Source organism: Callorhinus ursinus, unplaced genomic scaffold (assembly GCF_003265705.2).
Source record: "Callorhinus ursinus isolate GAN/ISIS: 27379988/994484 unplaced genomic scaffold, GSC_fseal_2.0 scaffold23, whole genome shotgun sequence".
Classification (NCBI taxonomy): domain Eukaryota; kingdom Metazoa; phylum Chordata; class Mammalia; order Carnivora; family Otariidae; genus Callorhinus; species Callorhinus ursinus.
Genome location: NW_027397085.1, coordinates 19288148 through 19309133, shown reverse-complemented (window position 1 = coordinate 19309133; position 20986 = coordinate 19288148). Strand labels below are relative to the sequence as shown.

The following is a 20986-nucleotide window of genomic DNA, read 5'->3' as shown; positions in this document are numbered from 1 at the left end:
TGGAAAGAGCTGTCTGCAGAGGAAAAGTTCTGGAAAGGGCAGTCCCCCAGAGAGCAGGAACCCAGGGCAAGAGGAACTAGCTCTGTGAACTTGGGGACCTCTGCCTGCTGGCTTGGGGTGGGGGGTCTTCAGGCCTCCAGACCTCCAGGCCGCAAGTGGGGTGGTCAGCTGGGAGCCAGGATGCCCTTGATCTGCTTTCCAAATTGTACATGACTCCCACAGGGGACTAAAGGCATGGAGGGGTCAGATCTTTAGCTGTTTGTATGGCCTGCAGCAGGAGGCACTATTTATCATCAGTTCACCAAAGCCCTACTCCAGGGGGCTCCAAGGAGCTCACATCTCTTCCCTCCAGGGAGGATCCTGGACCCCACATTCCATCTCCCAAACTTCTCTTACTTACTCAGTATACTGCCATCAACAGCATTGTCAGCCTTCTGGGCTTGAGCTCTGGAAGGAATTTCCTCCAGTTTAGTGCCTGCAGGGAAGTGCTTTGGAGAGCAGGATAAGGTATTCCACGCCTAAGGCCACAACGTCTCTGAGTTGACTCTTCGATAAACATCCCTCTTTTCCAAGGGACAGAGTTGTCTCTTCACCTAGAGGAACAAAGAAGTTGCAGTAAAGACCCCTGATGTTCTAGGGTGTTTGGGAGACCTAAATTCATTAGCCCTACTAAGTAAGGCTTTCGTGACCTACCAGGAACTGCCTTCTAGTGAGCCTGAAGGTCCTGGGACCCTTCCAAACCCCCCACATGATTTCCCACATCTTGGGGTTTGGTAGAGTTCACAGCAGAGAAAGATGTGAGGGCAGCAAGCAGTGGTCACCTTTGGCCTGGAATGAACTTCTCTGGGGTTTTTATATCCATCTATCCACTACGGGGCATCGTTTACTACAGTGCTTCGGGAAAATGAGAAGTACTTCTTTCCTAAGAATAAACTGAGAATCCTGTTTGAGATGCAGTCATTCATATTACAGTTTTGGACAATACAGAAAAGGATATGAACTGTGGTGACTATTTGCAGACGAAGGAGACTCTGCATTTGCAGGTCCTGAGTTTTACGATCTATTCATGATATCGATATCTTTGCAAAGACATCTGGGTAACGTTAAACTATTCTCTGAACACTTGTTTAATAAGCTCTCACAGGAACCTGTTGAGAAAGGCTGTTGTTTGCCTCTCAGACTCTCTCTTTGACTGTGGCTGTCCTCACACCCCCAATGGGACAATCCCTGAGAAGAATGAGCTCTAAGCATTCAACCCCATCCATAGCTGATGCCTCAGCCAGTAGTACCCTTGTCTCTTGCCTTTATTGGATGGCAGACCTGACCCCTGACTCCCAATAGCTCTCTCTGTCTCCGGCTCCCACTCTGCCCTCTGCCCTCAGATCTAATGGCAGACATGCAACTTCCCTGGCCTTGACTCTCCACAGTCTCCCTCAAGTCCTGCCCTCAGTAGCTCCCATGTTATACCCATCGGGCCTCTATGGCAGGAGCTTCTGGGAGGCCTGATGTGCTCCTGCCTCCCAGGAGGGGTTTCTGACATATGCTGCTCTTCAAGTTGCTTATAATACAACATCAGACAGCAAATACCTAAGAGACTTCAAGATTGTGGTCAATTACTACCATGAATAAATGCGCAAGAATATCACAGTTCTCTTACAAGAAAGTGATTAGGATTCAAAACCATCTACATATAATATGTCTACAGAATGGCCTCTTGTTTGGACTTGGTCATCTTCAGTCTTCTATACAGTCATCTCCTCTTTTCCCTCCCATTTCCCCACTGGTTTAGCAGAATGAGCTTTGCAAAGGGCAGAGTTAGTGCCTTCTTACAACTAAGGATTAAAAAGGCAGCAGAGGGGCGCCTGCGTGGCTCAGTCGTTAAACATCTGCCTTCGGCTCAGGTCATGATCCCAGGGTCCTGGGATAGAGTCCCGCATCGGGCTCCCTGCTCCGCGGGAAGCCTGCTTCTCCCTCTCCCACTCCCCCTGCTTGTGCTCCCTCTCTCACTGTCTCTCTCTCTCTCTCTCTCTCTCTCTCTCTCTCTCTGTCAAATAAATAAATAAATCTTTAAAAAAATAAAATAAATAAAAAGGCAGCAGAAAGGTCCAGTCCCCAACCTACTGTCCCTCCAACCCACTGGTCAGTCTCTTCACCCCACTGGCCAATCTGCATCAGAAAGAATAGAATTCCAGCCACCAGGACTATTTTTCAACATCAAAGTGCTCCTACTGCATACAAAGTAATGTAGCAGCATGGAAAACACTGATAGCTTCTCAAAAAGCTAAACCTAGAATTGCCATATGACCCAACAATTCCATTCCTAGGTATATACCCAGAAGAACTGAAAACAGGTATTCAAATACTTGTACACCAGTGCTCATGGCAGCACTATTCACAGTAGCCAAGAGGTACAAACAAGCAAAATGTCCATCAATGGATGATGAACGGATAAACAAAATGTAGAATATTATTCAGCCTTAAAAAGGAATGAAGTACATGCTAACAACATGGAAAAACCTCCAAAATATGCTAAGTGAAAGAAGACAGAAACGAAAGCCATATATTGTATGATTCCATTTATATGAAAGGTCCAGCTAAGTCCATAGAGACAGAAAGCGGATTAATGGTTGTCAGGGGCCGAGGAGAAGGGAGGTATGGGGAGTGACTGCTTAATGGGCTTGGGGTCTCCTCTGGAGGAGACGAAAATGTTTTGGAACTAGATAAAAGTGATAGTTTCACAACATGGGAATGTAGTAAATGGCACTTAATTGATAACTTTAAAATGGTTAATTTTATGTTATGTGAATTTTACCTCAATTTAAAAAAATCCTCCACCTTTGAAGGATCAGTTTATTCAAGTCCTTCCCATCCTAATGGTCACTCTTTGGGTAATGGAAGACTGAATGGGGAGAAGTTAGGAGGATGAAAATGACAGATGTCCACTTTTCTTCTATCTAGTTGATCATAGTGACGATAATGACAACGATAATGGTAATTTATGAAGAAAGGAAGCTTAATAGGGGCCCCGCAGTCAGGGCAATACAGTATCCACAGCTTACCTGGAGCAGGACCATATTCCTCAGCCATCCTAAACCTTGAGCCACTGTGCCCCCACTGTTTCTGCAGCCTTGCCCAGAGTCAAGGCTGGGAAGTGATGGAACCAGGACCTGCATCTGCGTTTGTCCAATAGCAGAGCCAACACTACTTTGACTATACTACAGCATCTCCCTAAAGTGGTGGTGGATCATTAAAGTGGGGTCAATAGAAGACCTTCTCCCTTCACCTGTATGTAATAAGAATATTAGCTATAAGTATTTAGCACATACTAAGCACAATTCTACATGACTGACATATATTAAGTTGTTAATTCCCACTGTAGCCCTGTGAGCTAGGCGCTATTAGTATCTCCATTTCATAGATGAAGAAGCTGAGGAACAGAGATTACACTCATGCCCAAGATTCCATAGCTATCAGGCAGTGGTGTCTGGACTGATGCTCAGAGAAAAGGCTGCTGGCTACAAGGCCTCTGTATGAGCTTGCTATGTGGGCACTTGCATGATTACTCCTGGCTCTTCTCCTCCCCAGTGGAATTCCAACATATTTATCCTTTGTTCTTTGCAGGAGGATCATGTCCTCTTACATCTGGCCATGCTGCCTTTGGCACCAAGTCTATATACATACCCTGGAGCAGAGACTTACTGAGTTTCCTTAACAATATTTTCATGCTGTTTCCTACATTTGGGATATAAATATAAATGTTTCCTACATTTGTCTTTCGTTTGCCTTTGCTATTGTTTGTGGGATGAGCTCTCGGTGAAAGGACATTGAGACAGTAAACAAATAGCTTTGGTTCCGAAATTAAAGGCTTTTCTTTGCTGCTGCAGGAATCTCTCTATTAAAAAAAAAAAAGATTCATTCTTTTTCTTGGTAAGTGGATGTGGGAGGCTGATTCATGATTTTGTTTTATTAGTGAGTTCACAGAGGTCCGGGAAACTCATCTTGGATTGCCATTTTGCTTTCCTCTTCCTCCCTCTCCACTACCCCCCCGCAAAACAGTAATACTGTGCCATAGAGCCCAATCTCCCTGGTGAATTCAGGGTATTGGGAATCTGGTTGGGGAAAGAGCCTACTAGCCTGAGGAGGAGCTGGATGTGGCCTCAGTAATATCTGCTCTAATACATTCCCCTTCCTAGTCGATAAGAAACTCGAGCCCCAAATAGCAAACAAATGGTCACATTCGTAGCTCATGGCAGACATAGAACTTAAACACTGGCCAGCTTTCTAGTTCCATATCCAAAGTTCTTCCCCGCCCTGCCACCCTCCTCTTTAAGCTGCCTCTGAAATCAGCAGAGCCCTGTTAAAGGAGTCCAGGTTTGCCTGGCAGAGGTTAGGCTAGCAGCAGATCTCAGAGGTGTCAGAAGTCAGAAAGGCCAGGAGCAAGGCTCAAGGCAGGGCTAATAAAGCAAAGTGTCCAGTCTTCAATCCAGTGAATCACCAATTTCAGAGCCACAATGCCAAAATTCTTGATGGTTACTTGAGAGAATAATTGCTCTGGAAATCATGCAAGATGGCTAAAGGTACAAAGTATGATGCTCTTTCACTGAGTACCCAGAGTATTCCTGTACTGGACAGGGAGCTTTCTGTGTATCATCTTATTTAATTCCCAGAACAATGCTAAGACGTATGTTTTATTAATCTCCTTTCACAAATGAGTAAACTAAGGCTCAGAGAGGTCACACAGCCCCCAAATATCATATACCCACAGATTTGCTTGACCCTAAGGTTAGGAAACTTCCCACTAAGCCACACAGCCTGGGCGTTCTTATCTCAGAATCCTGAACTTCTGCAGTGGGCTCTGTTTTCCAAAAGGACTTTTAAAATTTTTATTGGCATAGTATCCATTTTGCTAGATTTAGTCCTAATAGGACCAAAGGGAAATCCCTATGGGAAGGCATGGCCCTTCCTCTGACCTCATTTAAGACACCCTGGGGCCATGTCTATGTTCTTAAGGCACTCAACAAATCCTCTGGAGGGTAAGGTGGTGGGCTTGTCCTCTCCTCTCCCACTGAATGTTGGTCGTCCAAAAGAGATGCTGGTGGAGTGGCTAGGAGCAGGAACTCTGGCATCACACTACCTGAGATGAATACCAGATATGGAATCTTGGACAAGACACTTGGCCTTTCTATGCCTCCCTTCTCTCATCTGTAAAGTGGGGTAATAATACCACCTGCCTCACAGGATTATTGAGAGAACTAAATCACTTGATATATATAAAGGGCACAGAGGATTTCCTGGCACACCATATGTAGGTGTTTGCTACTAATATGCTTTGGGGAGCCATTTCCTCCAAGTCTTGGGTGGACTGAAAAAGGACTGAAAAAGAACCAGAATCCTGGAACCAGCTACCACTTCTACTGAGCACCTAACATCTTTACTAGGCATGCTTTATATATACTCTTTCTAACTCTTAAAGAAACCTTATTAGATAAGCATTATTATAACCATTTTACAAATGAGGAAACCAAGAATGTGGAAGGTCAAATGATTTGTACCAGGTCATACAATCAGAAAGTGGCCAAAGTGGTATTGATCACACACACACACACACACACACACACACACACACACACACACACACATATGTTAGTTAGGCTACAGGGTCTTTCCACCAGCTCAGCTGTTTCCCTAAGATTGGGTTGTTGGTTTCAAGCAAAAACCATCTTTAAACATAGTGTCTTTTATTATTTTTCAGTTTATTTTTTTAATTTTTTTGGTGGCGGGGGGAGTTAAGATTGGTAGTAAAAATTAAACAGAATATGAGCAAATGTACCCTAACAAGCCCCTTTGAAAACAAAATTAAGGAAGAAAAACATTGTCATTTACCAGCTGCTGGGCCAAAGAGTGGCCATGCTGGGCTGCGCACCCCGTTGTTGTGAGTTTATCCCTGACTGACCTAACCTCAACCCACATTTATGGTAATTAGGCAGAATGAGGTCCATGACCAAGTAAATACATTTTCATGGATTCAGGACCCACCCTCTCAGAGAAGAGGTTCAAAATGATCTTTACCCAAACCTCTTTGTTCTAAATGTTCTGGTATAGGGAGCTGGCCATAACAATAACAACAACAACAACAACAACAACAGTCACAAGAGCTTGTGAAGTGCTGGGAACTATGCTAAGTGCTTTAAATATATTATCCCATTTAATCCTCACAATTGTCTTTTGAAGCCCTCTTTCATGGGGGAGGAAATTAATATTTAGAAAAGCAAACTCCAAAAAAAAAAAAAAAGAGCAAAATCCACAGTTCAAGATCACATAGTAAGACATGGAATCAGGATTCAATTCCTGCCTGACTCCTGTTCTAAAATCCTAACAATAGGCCATATGACCACTATGTTCTTTGGAAGGGCTTGACTGCTGCAGTGCCTATTAGCCAGAGGCTAAGTGTGAGAGGGCTCTCTCATCTAGATTAAAAGGGACAAGCTGGACTCTAGTTCTTCCAAAAGGAGATAGAGCTGTCTATTCCCTCAAATTCTACCTTGAATTCTTTTTGTCGCTGTTGTTAAGATTTATTTACTTATTTGAGAGAGAGAGAGAGCACATGTGGGAAGGGCTGTGGGAGTGAGAATCTCAAGTAGACTCTCCACTGAGCATGGAGTGCCACATGGGGTGTACACCATGTACACCAAACTCTAGCAGTCTCACAACCCTGAGATCATGACCTGAGCCGAAATCAAGAGTCCGACGCTCAACCAACTGCATCACCCAGGCACCCCTCTACCCTGAATTCTTGAACTGTGGTGGAAATGGCAGGTTCTACCCGAATCTCCCAAGCCATTTAGAGAGTGGAAGAGCTCAGACTTTCAATTGCTAGGGCTCCTGGCTGACTCAGTCAGTGAAGCATGCGATTCTTGATCTCAGGGCTGTGAGCTTGAGCCCCACATTGGGCACAGACAAACATTAATCATATGACAAACATTTATGGACCTAGTATTTTCCTAGTATTGTGCTAGGGGATGCTGAGAAGAAAGAGAGAAAAATAAATGACACTATCCTGTCCTCAAGTTGCTTGCAAATTTGCATGTACCGGTCAGAGATCTGATTCTGCCAAATCCAAAGAAAAAACTCCCTAACTGGGTCCCAAAACCAAGATCAGGAGAAACCCAGTGGCATGATTCTATTATTTGTATAGCTTTCTGGGTATGAAAAACAGGAAGAGTAATCGCCACAACTCTAGGGTTCTTCTAAGGCATGAATCATAAACCAGATCAACAGGTATGGTGAATGGCTTGTCAGTTGAACGGTTGTCTCTATACAAAAAGACAACTGGTTGGTCAGAAAGAAATGTGAATGATCTCCCCCACCTCAACCTTCCTCCACAGGAAGCCCAGCCTCTCTAAGCATGCCTGAAAGGTCCTCCTTGTTTTGATTCCAGCTCCCTCCCTCCCCAGTTGACCCTCGCAGGGAGAATGAAGCCTGCCATTTTGCACACAGTTTTGCCTTTTCTACTGTTTATTTTGTTAAGACTCAAACCTGTCAGCGAAGCGGTTTCCAGCCTTGTCTGTGCGGTAATAATCTCCCTTTCTAAGAGATAAGCACCCTGAGTAAGGCATATTGGAAGACAAACTAACACACCAAAGTTGCTGAGTACACACAACTCTTAAAAGATGCTTCACCACTCAGGCTTTATTAGCTTCAGAGAAAAAGAGAAAAGAAGGAAGTCTGGCTTGAAGGTTTCAGAAACTCACTTAGAAATTACTACTAACTGCCTGGAGAAAAATGCCAATACATGTTAGTGTCCCCAAGTCAAACACACACTTGTTGCTGCAAAGGAGCACATGGAGAAAGACAAGCAGGGAGAGCCTGCTGGAGGCTTCCAGAGGAAAGGAACTTTCTGGCAAGTCGGAGTTTACTCAGATGTCCCAATTTCTAACCTGTACACCAAACTTCTACCTTTAGGACAGGAAGATATGAATTTTCCTGCCAGAAAATTAAAGAAAACACTCAGATGATAAACGTGATGTTTTTAAAGTCAAATTAACTCCTTTGCTCCAGAACAAGACATTTCTTTTCTTGCCATCCAGAAGGAACTCCCTACCGAAGATAATGTACAATCCCTGTGACAAAGATGTTGTCACGAGTCCATGGCCTGTTCAGCAGCCATTTCATGCTTCCTCTTTGTTGATAGAACCCTAATTTTATTCCAGGGTTGGACAGCGATATACTCAAGGAAGTTGGACCCTTCCCCAAACCCAAGTGAATGGAAAATAATTAGTCTAAGTCTATCCCAGCAAATCTACCCTTCCTCCCTATATAGTGTGGAATGGGCAGGTGACAGTGAATTCTAGGATCTTCGGGGGAACAGGTTCCACCTTAATCAAAATAAAGGCATGTGAAGCAAAGCTCCATTCCTTCCTCCCTTTGAACCTGTCCATGTGAGGCCTGATGCATAGATCTCCAGCAGTCATTTTGTTCTCCTGACAGAGGAGTGAGAGCATCACTTGGTCCCCTGAGTCACTATATCATTGATTTCCCTACCCTGAAACCTCTTGACATGTGCAATAATAAACCCCTACTTTCCAAAATTCTTTTATTTGAGTATTCTATTACTTACTAGCTTAAATCGTAATACATTATACAGTCCTTTAGTCTAGAACACTGAGGAGAACCTTGTGGTCTTTCATCCACACTGATTACCACTTTTACTGTCTGAGCCTCCATGGTCCCTCATGCCAAGATAGCTTACTATTTTAGTGCCAAAAGTGGACAACGTGTATACATGGGGGGTGGAGGAGACTCTGCCAAAGATTGCTTCCTCAAAGTCTAATGTTCAGTGTCCCTGAGGCACCACATGGCCACAGGCTTGTCACCATCCCCAGCTGCCTCTAGGAGCCTCTAAGAAGCCCCTGAGTAGCAGGAGAGCTGCAGGGACCTTGTTTCCAAGCCTGAATCTGATGAAGTACAATTTAACATCGCGAGACCCCTCTCCAGGTTGTTAGTAAGAGGCAGCTCTGACTTGTAAATGGATTCTGTTCCCAATTCATTCACTCAGAGGAGAGAAACTGGGTCCTGAGGCAATGGACAGGACAGACTTTAAAATGATATCTGGGAATTCAAAGTAATGGTTTGGTTGAGTAAATGTCTAGAAGACTCAGTTCACCTCTCCAGTTCCTGCACCGACGCTCCTCCTTTCAGGATCTGCACAAAACCGTGACACTGATGCATTTGCAGTGCTCCTCGTCCTAGCACAAGACACCTGCCCTCCAAGGAGTCTCCAAGTGGCCCAGAACTTTTTGTAAAAAAATGAATAAAGTGCCTATTTATCTTGAATAACTAGCTGGCAAGTGGACTGAAGGGAGGCCAAAAGACCTGTAAAGGTGGATCACAGGGTGAAGATTCTGTCCCCTCTAGAAGTTTTTTCATGTTACAGCTTGGTTGTCCATGGCCCAACAGGGCCATTTCTAGTTATTCAAAATAATGTTTTTAGAAGTTAAGTTTTCATATGTCAGGAAGCATAACATTCCCCCAAATAGTTTGTGAGTGTGTGTGTGTGTGTGTGTGTTTGTGGTTGTATCATTGTTTTATTTGTTTTTAGCATATTTCTGGAGCCAAATTTCTTGCAGTTCCAATTCCTCAGGACTAAGCCCAGGTGATTCTGACATGGAGAGTTCACAGGTCCACTCTGAGACGCACTGCTCAGCACTCGGCGCCAGGCAGTTCATCTCATCAAAAGCAGCTTCCACCTTCTTCTAAGTAGTCTGTCTCTCTCTCTCTTTCTTCTTTCCTTTTTTTTTTTTTAATCAGATTTAAAATAGTTCAATCAGTGGTTTTGCTAAAGCACTCAGTGAAAAATGTTTGGATTAGCATTTTGTTGATTCCAGAACGTGAAACATTAAATGAGGGTCCAAACCCGAATCCATTATTACTTTTGAGAGGAGACTTTCTATAGCTACTCCACATTGTGTAGGAAGTAAACAGGGTTGGTGTTCTCTAGATGTTTTTTTGGCAGCTTCTTAAACCTTGTCTCACATTTCACAGTTCTCCCAGGCCCCCAGGGAATGACCTAGCAGGGCGCCTTGATGCAAATGAATAGCTTGCCTTATCTGGTCCTCAGAAGTTCCCTTTTCAGTGAAAACCACTCTGAAGTTGGTTACAGACCAGGGTCTGCAAAAGAGGCCCAGCTGGGCAAGCACCTCTAAGTAAACAGAATGGGACACATGATTTATCGGGTGATGAGTGTTTGCTGGAAGGCATGCGGTGTGAGGTTACTGTCCAGTCAGAGGAAGAGGAAAGGGGAAAAAAAACAAAAACAAAAACAAAAAAACCCAGAAAACTCCTACTTGCTTTTGTTTTTAAGGGAAACTCCCCTCCTGTGTGTGTACTCCCTGGGAGGTTTTTATCTGAACCAGTGCCTCCAGGCCAAGAGTGATGCTTTGTTTGATGTGATGGCTGAGCTGCATGGGACAAGGTACTCTGGGAACCCACTGGTCAGGTGGTCATCCCGGAGTGGCAGCTCTCTCCTGGAAAAGGCTTCTTTCCAAATGTTTCCCGAGAGTCTTCTCGGATATTCCTGTTTAACAGGTCTTTCCCTTGACAAGGTAGAGTTTTCAACTGGTGACCTGAAAAATAATTGCTTGATGTTTAAGGATAAAACACCCACTTGACAGAAGAACCTACTTCGCCAGGCTTTTTTTGGAGAGTGAGGTGGGGACCACCAAGTTTGCAAGTTAAATGAAAGATGAAGCAATGGGCTCCTCGGGCCCTGCTCCCTGGACTGAGTATACCAGTTATTGAACTGCTTTATTCATTACTAGTTTTCCAGAGTTCCAAATGCTGAATATCTACTCTTAGGGGTCAACCAGAGTTGATAAATTCTAGCACACTGCTCATATCTTTTCTACTCTGGACTGAAATTTCCTTATCACTTCTACAAATCAAGGGAAAAAAAACATCAACAGTTTAACCTAAAAATGGGCAAAAAATGTGAACATACAGTTCAAAGAAAAAGAAATACAAATGACTCTTAAACACATGAAATGATGCTTAACTTCTGTTAAGCCAATTTAAAGTTATTGCAAAATAAAAATGTATGGTTTTAAAAGGATGGTCACTTGGGGCGTCTGGGTGACTCAGTCAGTTAAGCGTCTGACTTCGGCTCAGGTCATGATCTCAGGGTCTTAGGATCAGGCCCCATGTTGGTCTCCGCGCTCAGCGGGGAGTCTACTTCTCCCTCTCCTTCTGCCCCTTCCCCTGCTCATGTTCTCTCTCTCTCTCTCTCTCTCTTTCCCAAATAAATAAATAAAATCTTCTGGGGCTTCTGGGCTATAGGTTCTGTGTGTTTCTTGAATTGGGTATGCATTACACAGTGTGTTTAATTCATGAAGATTTATTGAACTGTACACTGATGACAAATATACTTTCATGAATATATCATATATCAATTAATATTTTTAAAAATTACATAGGGATTCCAGTTTTTACCTAATACAGTAAACAAAGATAAAAACGTTTGATAACACACTGTGCTGACAAGATATAGAGAAATAGACATTCTCACATATTGTTAACAGAAACATGAAACAATAAGTGTCTCTGGAGGGCAAACAGGCAATATCCATCAAATATGCAAATGCACATATCTTTTGACATAGCAATCCCACTTCTAAAATTCATCCTATTCACACTGCACATAATGATATGGATACAATGTCATTCTCTAGAGTAGTATTTATAATAGCAAAAGATTCATGACAACCTAGATGTTCACTTTAGGAAACATGTTAAATAAATCAGTGTACACCTATAACATAGAATATTACCAATTATAAAAGATGGACTGGAAATTCTTAATGTACAACAGAATACTCTCCAAAGTATATTACTGCATCAAAAGAAAAGTATGGAAAAATGTGTGTAGTAATTCTAGCATTTGAATAAATAAGGGGAATTACATATATCCATGCTGACACATAAATAAACCATCTCTGTAAGAGTATGAAAGAAAACGGTAACATGACTTCCAGGCAGAAGAACGGGGCAGATGGGAGACAGAGGAGACTTTTGATGTATTCCTTTTCTACCTTTTGAATTTTGAATTATATGAAGGTATGATCTAGAAAAAATAAATAACATTTAAAATCCTAAGCCTGTATTTTCTGCTGTATGTAATATATCGACTTAAATTATTAGTTGGACTCCACTTCCATAGTTTCTCTCTTACACCTTTTCAGTTGTTAGCTAACCCATCAAGTCAATGACTTCTCCTTGGGAACAGGGAAAATTCTACCACACCAGATCTACATATCGATAATTTTAAGACCCATCCTGATTTCAGAAATGTTCACGTGGGAAAAGCACATACCATCTAGGATGGAGGAAGTTGATTAATCTGCTTTGCTAAGTACTCACTTATCAATGATTTAACCTAAAAATGGGCAAAAAATATGAACATACAGTGTTCATATTGTAGACCATGAACTACGGTCACAAGGCAATCATTGATATTTTTTTTCACATTCAAAAAGTACAGCATTTTCACAGACGTTAGGAAATACCTAATGAGTATGAATCCCAGCAAGGCAAGTCTACCTGGAGATGATGGTAAACAGCCACGGAAGGGTAAGAGTTGACTCCAGAGAGAAGAAGCTGCCAGAAAGCTAAATGCAGAGGGGACCTCAAATGTCCCACTTTGGCGGAAGGCCAGCCCTAAGGAAGCCACTCCTAAAAATAGGACTAAAGGAACCATTCTAGGGCCTTGATGGTTTAGAGGAGTTCCTTTTCTCTCAGTTTAGAGTCAACCCTTCAGAGGCATTTCAAACGACAACTTCCACCAACCCAACTGCACCCTTGGCTGTACATTATTTTCTAATCAGTGGCTGATAGAGTGCCCAGCACTTCACTCATGTTGAAATAGGGCAGCAATAAAGGACTTTCCTCTCTTGCTGCTTTTTAAGAAAAGTAATAGCTGCACAGTAGGATACATACAAGTCACTCCTGATTGGATATATTCCTGTCCAGCATGTAGAATAGGGCTTGCACCATCTTCCAGGAGGTCAGAGGAATCTTACCCGGGGAAAAATAAAACCTTGCCTGCTCTCAGGTCACTCGTGGTACTGGCAGCAATACAGGCTGGCTAAGGCACCGCCTCCACTGGCCAGCCTCTGAACTCCCAGGCTCAGCTGTGAGGCAGGAGGACACCAGACACTGGTCCTACCTTTACAAGGTTCTTGTAAGACAGGACCATGCCTTGCAAAGTAAAAATACAGCATGGCTCAAACTTAGAGCCTTGTTTTTGCTGGATTTCTCTTTGTTCTGTGAAAGGATTTCAATCTAAAATGGAATCAGAAGATATGAAATGGAGAATCTCAGGCATGTGCCCTCAGAAGAACAGAACTTAAGATCTGAGAGACTGATTTCACATAAATGCCTGCTTTACAGAAGACTGAGGCTTACTCTTGACCAATGTATATCTGCCAAGAATGTTTCCCTATCCTCAAGCCAATGAACTTACTGCTTGAACTCTGACTGGACTTCCCCCTTTTTGCACTCCTTGTCCATAAATACAGCTTGACCCAAACCCTCAGCAGATTCACCTGCAGCTTGCTACAGAATATTTCCCAATTGCAATTCCATTGCTATTCCCAAATAAATTCAACTTCTGGTCATTTGAACTTGCCTCAGTTTACCTCTTTATTTAGGTTGACAGTATCATCTCCCATTTGTTACAGGGACAATAAACCAACAATTTTGGATTTGGATTTTGTTTCCCTCCTGTTAGGGGCTGGTCATTAGGAAAATCTCCTTCAAAAGATGACAATAAAATATTTTTACATTGTTTGATGGCTAGAAGAAACCTCAAACATGCCTCCTGGTTTATCTCTTAACCCTCAAAGAGATGGGCTCTATCTGAATTTTAAAAACCTCTAAGGATACAGTTACCAAAATTTTATAAATTCTACTAGAGGTTTATTTAAGTAAATAATTAATCATCCTTATGTTAATCAAGAAACTTTTCATGCACTAGAAATTTCTGGATTGTGAAGAAGTAGAGTCACTGAACAACATTTTCCTAGAACTATCTCTCTAAATTCTAGAGCTGGCTAAGACTTTACCAGTCATCTTAATCTGAACTGTTCATTTTATGAGCAAAGTGAGGCTCAGAGCAGAAGGACAAAGAAGACCCAGGTCTTCTTCTAGAACCTGGGTTTCCTGACTCCCACTCGGTCCAGCACTCTTACAAATATACTAGGGTGTTTCTTACACATAAAAAGTTGTTAAATTCCTGCTCTCTTCTCCGGGCTAAAAACTTTTTATTTCCTAAACTCTCCTGACACTCTTTTTTTTCTCTCATCAGTATCACTTACTAAGTAGCAGTACCATATAGCTGTCCCACTAGATTTTGGTTTACTATGACTACTGTATCATTTTCTGCTATTACCCCTTGCTTCCTGAATAGGCTCTTGTTTCCTTGTTTCGGGTAGTCTGTTTATTCTCTCCTCCATTGTACTATCTCCTGTGTCTCACTAATGAGCCTCATCCTGTTTTTGACAGACCATTCTGTTTTGACAAGGTAAAATTGATCAGTGAATTAAACACATGTGAAACATCTCTAAATACAAACTCACTGCAGAGAAAGATTTGAATGCTGTCCATTTCCTTGCAGATAATAACTTGGAAGGCAATTTTCATAGCCAGATGAATTCTGAGTGGAGAGTTCTGTTTAAACTTTGTGTTCCATAAATAGAAACAAAGTGCAGACATCCTGCCTCTTGACTTCTTTAGTCATTTGAAGCTTTCAGAAGTATGTTTTTATTTGTTTTCTTGGTTCTTTTCTTCTGCCCATTAGACTGTAGCCAAGGAGTGTCCACAGCACAAGGCTGGAGTAGTCTCTTACCTCCCTCCTGCAGGCAGATTCCCTAATGAGACTGCAGTCAACCCTTCACTGCTTTTTGAAGCTGGACCAGGTGACCTTTTCATTCCAATCACCCACACAATTATGGATTTTATTACTTAGCCCCAAAGTGAAATATTCTATTCACCCAAATGAACTTTCTGTGTGAACCAGGTGATTCAAGATTCTGAAGATGTATTATTAAGTTCACCTCAGAGACTCATAAATTTTCAGAAAAACTTTAATATTTTCAGATTTGGGATTGATGATCTGGGATCCAGGGAAAGATCCAGCGTCCATGGATAGATTCAGGGGTTGTATCAATTAGGATGGGCTAAATAATGCTGTGGTAACAGACAATTCCAAAAATCTCTGGCTAAAAGCAACAAAGGCTTGTTTTTTCCTCATGTCACATGATAATCCAAGGTTGGCTGGAGACTTAACTGCTGCACCACTGTCATCCTCATTCCTAGACCTGATGGAGAAGCCACTATCAGGAACGTTGCTGGCTTTAGTGCAGAAAGAAACGAAAGCACTGCTCTTAAATCTCTAACCCAGAAATGCCACCCAGAACTGCTGCTTACATTTGATTGGCCCATGCCTGAGTTAAATGGGGTGAAGAAGTGTAATCCTCCTGTGAGGAAAACTACCTTGGAGAACAGTTTACTGAAGGGCCCATGAACCGTTGAAATTATAGGCAAAATTATGTATGAACAGGCATAGGTGCCTATTTCTGGAGAGTAGTTCTCTAATTTTCATCCTATTCTGAGAAGGGCCTTTGACCACCAGCCCTCACCAGCACCTCCCCTACCCCCCACCCCTGCCCCACCATCGCCACCAAAGTTAAGAACCAGTGATTCTAGTCCAAACTCCTTGTTTTACAGATGGAAGAACTTGAAAGCCAATCTTCAAACAACTTGCCAAAAACCAAAACAACTTCCTTGAACCTGCCAAAATAACACTTAATTGGGAGCACAACCAGCCCCTAAGACTGCATTAGGGAGAGGCCACACTTCCAGGCACAGCCAAAGCCTCCAGCCTCTGCTTAACCAGCTCTCTGCATCCAAATTTAATTTAGGGAGGAAGAAAGAGGTCATGGGAAGGGGCTTAGTTTCCTGTAGGTTTCAAATCCCAAATGGAGGTTGGAAACTGGTAGAGGATCCTCCTTGGAAACTTTTGAAAAATAACTCATTTGAAAATATTTCAATGCCAAGAAAAACGTGACCCCTGGTCCTTCTCCCACACTGTTTGCCTTTCCCTTCAGCCCTCTTTCCTCTTGTCAGGTAACCTGGGCGCCCATCGTATCCTTCCAGCTTCCGCAAATGAGCTTCCCACTGGGCCCCAACAAAAGGCATTATCCTGGAAGAACTGGTTTTCCCATCTCTTTTCATAACTCCATTTCCTTCTCGGAAGACCATGTGTTTTCCTTAATTCATTTCATCTCACCATCCTGTCACCTCCCTTTACTTTACCACACCTTCATCTCAGGATGGAACGTCACTTAGCTTCCCAACCAGCATGGCAATGTCTTATTTCCGCTGTTAAAAGAAACTTATTAGGGATCTCCTCCTCCGAAGCTCTAGGCATGAAGTCCAATACTAAGATGCATGTAGCAATTTATCTATCCTCTCAATATTTTTTCTCTTCCTCCTCACTTAATATTTTTTCATTTTCCCCATTTCCTATCCCTTTGCTGGGTTGTATCTGTGTCAAGTTATGATGGGGGACCAGGAAAACCAGGTTTTGTATGAAACTTAGAAATAACTGAATATCAGGATGGAAAGAAAGTTTTAAATGAGATTAAGAATTATGTGAGAGGCAATTTCAGGAGGCCTAAAATCCAGGGACACTTGCCCAGGTTTTGTGGAATCTGAAAAATATGGGGCTTCCAATTAAAAAAAATGATTTTGAATTGCAAAGATATAGCTAGGTATCTAAGTAAATCTTTATTTGGAAGTAAAGTCAATTACAAGTGACTATTTATTTAGAACTATCCTCATCCCCACCTCAACCTCTACAGGAGGACAATTATAAGAGAGGGGATATTGGAGTTGAAACAGAAGCCATGTCATCCAATGAGAGTAGAAATATCTCACATAAGATTTCTTGCAAAACACACAAACATGGGAACACATTAAAAGAGCAACCTCACAAGGCTTTGGAAAGGGCCCCAGAAGGGGACACTGCCTCTGAGAATCAAAATTCATTAGAGACCCACGCAGCCAGAACATCTGAAACGTGAGTCAGGTCAAGGAACCAGCAATCAGTAGCTCAAGTCTGAAGCAAGGTCTAGACACATACATTTTAAGAAAGGCCCCACTAGTTTTTCTAGACCTCATCCTCTAAAAAAAAAAGTTTACTGCTTTTGACTTAACGCTCTGGACCTCTAAGAATTTACTTTTGACAAGAGATAACGCAAATGAATGAAATCCTCCCCAAAGAAGTGATTTTTAGGTATCACCAATATTGAAGGGGGGCAGATTTGTGGAGACTGGACAAAGAGTCCCTGTAGTCACAGTATGGCACCCGGGGGTGGGGGGTGGGGCAGGGACAGGACAAAAGGAAGGGCATATTCCATTCTTTGCCTGCTGGCCGATGAATGGCTCTTAAAACATTTTACAGATGCTTCCTCCTCACTCCATATTTTGATTTATTCTACTCTGAATCATAACATGGATCTTCCCATTCATAGGTTAGACAAAGGGATGTCCTTTCCTTTCTACATAAGAATGGGTGAGAGTAGGAAGGATCTTGGAGGAATCTTATTCAGTGAAAATGGTATAAAGGAGGAAAAGAAAATAATGCCTTAAAGCCAGCAAGGAAAAATATAAAAAATTAAATAGTTGGGTTAGATATCCATTAGAATCCATGATTCTTTCTACTTCGTGGGTTTTTTTCTTAAATCTGACATCAGACTTTGATTCTTATCTAGAATAGATAATCCTTTAGCGCCTGCTCTTTAGAACTATGTGTTAGAACTGTTCACCATGTTTAGAACATTCTTCCTGACTAAAATGAACCTGTGTTCTTATTAGCACACAACAGTGGTGCTTGCTCCCACCTACAAGCACCCAAACTCCCCTCCTGCCCCACCTCTACAGCCTGGCCTATACATAAGAGTGTATCTAAGTGTTCATATGCCTGTGATCTGACCATCAAGGTCATAGTTACTCCACCAGCTAACAACTTCCACACTTCATAAGCTTTAGCACCTAGTCCTTCATAGCAAGAAGACATCATCTACATTTGGTATTCTCCTGTAAAAGATTCATTAGCTCTTTTAAAAAACAGTCTCTTTGCTAGGCAATGGAAAGAGGTTTTCCCCTTCAATCTAAATATAGACACAAATGGGAAATGAAACTATGGGACTGATAACAATACTGTGGTCGATTCTTTTAAAGATATTATCAGCAGGAAGAACCAATGGGAGTGTCTAGTGGGGTGGGGGTGAGGTGGAGGGAGAGTGTCAGAGAATCAAGGAAGTAGCTAGGTCTCAAAGCCACAGGCATTATTTAACATTAATCCTATTCTGGAAACTGGTTCACTTCTAAATAAGGTCCATTTTTACTTCGGAACAAAATCACTCTTGTTACTTTGAGAAAATATTTTTACAAATTAGTTAAGTAGATGATCAGTCTCTGAATAATTGTGAAATTTGAAATGCTTTGGTGGTTTATGAGAACACAGAGGAAGAGGGTATATTAAAATCGATCTAATCCTAGGCTAAAAGTCACTCAGGACTCTGCCAGCGGATGAGGAAGGACATCTCCTTTTTCTCACACCAACTCATTCCTTACATCTTACACCCACATTTGTGTCTGGCTTAGCCCTACTCATTGCAAAGACTGCCAGAGGAGGGGCCTTTACAATATCCTGGGACTGGGAACAAAGTTGGGGAAGAGGGTATAAAACTATTTCCTGTATTAATAACAGAACCCAACACTATGAACTAGACCTACTTTCCACCACTGGATAGCCTGGGGTATCTATGAGCAAATTGGCTAGTTCCTGCTGTATAATACTGTTAAAAACACAATACCTGAGACAACCAGATGAGCAGGTCTGGATATAACCTGGGGGTAATGAGGGGCTGGATGACCTGACAAAGTAGAGGCCCACAAAGGGCCCTCGGGTGAGTGTCAGGTGATGGGAGTTTAGATACAAACTCTGTTACTCACTAGCTGTGACACTTGAGACAATCAGTGCATTGTTTTAGACTTCAATTTCTCACTTTCAAAGTAGCACCAATGGGCTAGATAATTTTGGAAGGACCCTCCAGCTCTAAGATTCTGACTATAATCAGAAAGGTCCAGAGGGAAGGACATTTAATGCTGAGGTGTTTCTTTAGGCTGTAAGGCCACTGGACTGGGAGATGTTGTAGAAAAGAATTAAATAGTAGATCATGAATTGGGAGCTATTGTTACCGTGATTACAGCCACCCTAAATCCTTCCTGAACCCTCAATGGGTATAAATACATAATAATGGTCATGATTATTGCTAAAACGCCAGTAAATGTTAGGGGCAATGAACTGAATGGATGTGGATCAGGCTACCTCTGAGGCTCTTTCTAACCAAACATTCCCCATGGTCCCAGGATTCTCCCTGAAAAAATGTAAACAAGGTAAGGTTAAGGGTCTTTAGGAAAGAGTGTCTTTGTTTTTCTTTCTTTTTTTCCCCCCTCATTTTAAAAAATTAGATTCTCTGGGGAATTTGTATTCTTTTGGGGATCATAGTCCTATTGGATTAGGGCCCTGCCCTTAGGAACTCATTTAACCTAATTACCTCCTTGAGGCCCTCTCTCAAAATACAGTCACATTGGAAGTTGGGGCTTCAACATACAGATTTGGTGGGGCAGGACACAATTCAGTCCATGAGACCCTCTAATTCTCAGCCTAAGGTTATTTCCATAACAACACACTGCATGCCACCAGGAAGGACAATGCAAGACTGGTGTGAGTGTAGGAAAGAGAAAAGTAATTTTGTTATTAAGTTGTGAAAAATGGTGCATCAGTGTTTTTGGAGAGATTTCAAATAATTATGGCAGTCTTGAGTATTCAGAAGCATTTAATAAAAGGGTAATAAGTGAAAAGATAAAATGATCTCCCTTGCTCTGAATTTAAGCCCATTTTAAGGATGCCTCGCGGGCCCATCTTTTGGCATTTACAGAATTAATAAGAGTTCAGTATTTCTACAAGGTACTTTAGACTGGAAGAGGGGAGGCTGAGAGAGAAAAATATTAGATATTTAGGGGGCACCTGGGTAGCTCAGTTGGTTAAGTGTCTGCCTTCCACTCAGGTCATGATCCCAGGGTCCTGGGATCAACACCCACATCAGCCTCCCTATTTAGGGGGGAGCCTGCTTCTCCCTCTCTGCTGCTCTCTCACTCTCTCTCTCAAAATCTTAAAAAAAGAGAAGTATTAGATATTTGAAGGACTGTCATGAGAAAATCAGGAATGGATTACAAGTCACACATATTTGGCCTGTGACATTATTTCCCTTCTTCAACTCTTAGCAGACATTACTTATCAACCATGGCACTCACCAAACAAAGCCTTAGAATGCATTCAGTATAATGCTCCAAACAGCACTTTTTTAAAAAAAGAATTAGTATATAAGATGAAATGATAAAAATAACATGGCCAATAGCTAATTAATTGAATGTCTACCAAATACCAGATATTGCTCTAAATTTTTTCGCATATAAAGCCATTTCTTCCTTATAACCATCTTATGAGGTAGGCAAAACTAGAATTCACATTTTTCAGGTGAGGACACGGAAGCACAGGCACTCAGCGAAGATGGTGAGGGACTTGGATTTGAACTCAGGCCATGTGGCTACAGAGCCACAATCATCATTACTCTCCTATAGTGTTCACCCACCTTGCATTGGATATATCGTATATAATTAAAGAAGCAGAATGAGAGCCAGTGGGGGGGATGTTGCAGAGTCGAATTGTATCAACATAAAAAATAACTTTTTTTAACAATTAAATTATTCTAACAATGACATCATAGTCACCTGCAATATTGACTGCCCCATCCCTGGAGATATCTGAGCAGAGTTGTAGAGCTATTAGAATTGTTGTGCAATG

The 20986-nt window shown here is 42.1% G+C and overlaps 1 protein-coding gene across 25 annotated transcripts in view; it reads right to left on the bottom strand.

The window, feature by feature from the left end:
• ANKRD55 (ankyrin repeat domain 55) overlaps nt 1–20986 on the bottom strand; it is a 496355-nt gene that overhangs the window by 308132 nt on the left and 167237 nt on the right. For 24 of the 25 annotated variants that reach the window (XM_073905461.1, XM_073905462.1, XM_073905453.1 and 21 more), the window contains one exon: nt 401–593. The exons of the other annotated variant lie outside the window; for it this stretch is intronic. The gene's annotated coding sequence lies outside the window, so the exon portion shown is untranslated. The remainder of the gene's footprint in view (nt 1–400; nt 594–20986) is intronic. 25 annotated transcript variants of the gene reach the window in all.